This window comes from Myiozetetes cayanensis, unplaced genomic scaffold (genome assembly GCF_022539395.1).
Source record: "Myiozetetes cayanensis isolate MyiCay16 unplaced genomic scaffold, myiCay2020 scf2-11, whole genome shotgun sequence".
NCBI classification, from domain to species: Eukaryota; Metazoa; Chordata; class Aves; order Passeriformes; family Tyrannidae; genus Myiozetetes; species Myiozetetes cayanensis.
In genome coordinates, this window is record NW_026087411.1 from 4287592 (window position 1) to 4290804 (window position 3213).

Here is a 3213-nt window from a genome sequence, read left to right on the forward strand (position 1 = left end):
CCTGCTGTGTGTTTTCTTGTGAACAGTGCTTGAACTCATTTGAATATGATGGTGGCTTAGCAGGAGACATTCAGTATCTTCTGTGAAATAATACATGGAAGTCTGGGAACATGAAACATGCTTGCTCAGTAATTATTTTTTCACTTCAAAGATGCGTTTAAGCAGCTTTTTTTTTTGGGCCCTTCTTTAAAAATACCTTGCATTCTCACGTCTGTAGCTACTGGTGGGTTTTTTAGCCATTCCAGGGTTTCATGTGTATTTTATGTCTATTTTTATGTCTAACCAGTGCGTTGGTTAGGATGACAGCAGAGAGAAGTACACTGTGTGACTGATTCGTTGCGAAATTCAAGGGTGAGTGGAGAATTCTATCTAAGCAAGGAACAAGTGGTGCTGGAAGGAAGTCACTGAGGAACAAGGAGTGAGCACACAGTTCATGAGACCTGTATTTCTCTCTCCCAAACTATGGGGCTGACAGGGGTGAGAGGTGCGTGTTAAACTGTAGCCATATGATGTGATCTGATACACAGGATCTCACCTGAGGTGTTTTATACTTCTTTCATTTCTGTCTTGATGCCATTTTTGTTCCTAATTGTTAAGACCATGTGTTTCAAGGTTATCTCGGCTCTTCCCAGCCTACCTTTGCTTCTCTACAGAATGGTCTGACAGTGGACTGAGATGTGAGAAATGTTAATAGTGTTCACCAGGGCACTCTTGAGTTGGGAAATACGTGCTGTCATTCTTCACCTATAAAACAAGGGGTTTCCATTTGTTTTCCTTGCCTGTTGAACTTTATGGATGCTGAGTGAGTAGCAAGGCAGTATCTTCCCCGTTGCACCATTAATACTGACACTTGTGGAGAGGGGTGATCAGATGGGCTCCCGTGATAATGTGATGTTTCTAGCATGCCATTTGGGTTCCTTAAAACCATAGTCTGAGATAAAAATGACCTGAAACAAGTAGCTGTTCAGGGTTTGGGATGATGAGGCCCCCCCCCAAGTTCTACTGCTAATGTATCTGATTTGATAAAGGGTGAAGAGCTTCCATTTCCAGCTGTATTATCAAGTTAAAAGAGCAAAATATTTGTGTGCTGTTAAGTCTCCTAATACATAATACTCTTTCCCTGTTAAAAATAGAAGATTTCTTTCTCCAGGAATTGTAATTCCCACAGGATGTGGAGGAACCTAATGCAGCCAGATTACTTGTGCTGTGCTTTTGACCATGGCCCTCTAAAGGAAGTAACCTTAGTTCCTTTTCTTATGTTGAGAAGGCTTTGTTATCTATCTTATGCCAAGCCTTCCTATCTTGGCCTTTCCCAGCCAGCTCCCTGGGCTAGAGCCATGCATTAATTCCGTGCTCTTGTGACTGCTGCAGCTGCTGATGCATGGTCTTAATTTCTGGCATGATTTATTTAACTTTTCAGGTGTTCATGGAGCAGCTGCAGACCGAGTGGGTCTTCATGCAAGGGAACGAGTCCTGCAGGAATGTGCCAGGGAGCCAGCAGCTATGGCAAGATAATTAACACTCTTTTCCAAAGCATCTGGGATCCAGGAAAACAAATTAGTCCTGGCAGGGGCAGTATAGCAGTATTCAGAAGGAAACACTGAAATGGGCTTGTAGCATGGGGGGTGCCTGAGGTTGGCAGTTGCAGCAGAACACAGGATGTAATTACTCAATTTCATATAGGCGATTATCTGTTTATTTTCCTCTTGCCACCTTTTCTTTCCATTTGTGGTCACATCTTTCTTCCAACAACTAATAAAATTAATTGGTTTGTGCTCTGAAACTCTCTCCTATATTTGTTTGCCTTTTGGGCTGTTAATACAACAGACTTTGGATGTTTTGGGAAGCACAATTTGTATTAGTTGATGCTTTCTCTATCATCTGAGTGTGAACTTCTGGCCATTTTAAACTTAATGGTGTGGATGCAGGGATTTGCATGTAATATAGATTATGCTTCTATTTTCGGTTAACCACAGCACTGTAACTGCTAAATCAGATTCAGTCAGTGGTCTTTAGATAAGCATCCTGTCAAAAGGCTCTAGAAGTGTCTAAGAAATAGTCTGGTCAGTCAGTGACCTGGGTAATCTTTTTTTGAAGATTACTGTCTGAACCATGGTAACCTAAAACTTCAGTACATTAAGGTGGGAATCCCACTTTACTGACCTTTTTTCTTGAGGTGGCACTTTAAATCCAAAACAAACTCCTGTGTTCTGAAGGTAGAGCTCAAACTGGAATATTTTAGTTAAACTTAAATATGTTCCTCTTACCCAAGACTTCTGTGGAGATTTTTCATCTTTTTGTTGCCCTATAGGCAAAGACTTGTATATGCCTTTTTAAGGATCCTTTATATGCCTCTAACTCTTCCTTTTTGTATCCTTTTAACGTGAAGCAATGAGAACTAACTCTACAGGATTTCAGACCAGGACTGAGCTACTGACTCATTTCAAAGCATTTCAAGACTAAAATGCTCTCTAGTCTTCCTTTTTTCAGCTACAGCTTTTATCTAATAGTGATAAAAACAACCCTACCCTAAGCAGTCTAAAGGACACGTTTCTCTCCATGAAGAGAAATACTTCCCTGTGTCTCTAAGGATACGGACCCCAAGTTCACAGCCAGGTGCAACCCTGCTCTTCTTGGTTCTTCATCACAGGCAGTAACACATCATCTGTGCTTGAGCGCTGCTTCAGTGTGCCCCTACCATTACCTCCAGTGTCCACACCCTTGATGACCCTGGCATTGCAAAAAAAGAAAGGGAGCTTTTTCCTTTTTATCTCCCAAAGCAAGCGTCCAAATGAAGCTCATTCATCTGTCTGTCTTCTCCACGTTTTGAAACTTCCTAAGAAATAAAGCAGGGATATTCAGGGATGCAGGGACAACAGAAGCAAAGCTTCCTCTTTGAGACTGGCAGGAAGGAAAGAGCTGCAGCTCCTGCCCTGAGACTGCCAGCGCAACCTCCATTTCTTAGTGCTGAAAGCAGAGTCAGCTTTCCAGGAACTCTGCTTTGTAGACCCTTCCTGAGAACATCCGGCCAAGGATAAACCTCCTTTCATGGGGAGGACGGAGCAATTCAGAGACCGTGATGGCATGTGCTCATCTGCGCTGTGTGTGTGGGGTGAGGATTTCAGTTCCAAGGGGACGCTTGTTTTCTTTCTCGTGGCGTGCTGCCATCCTGACACCCTTGGCAGAGACCCACCTCCGCTAAGCTGCTCATAG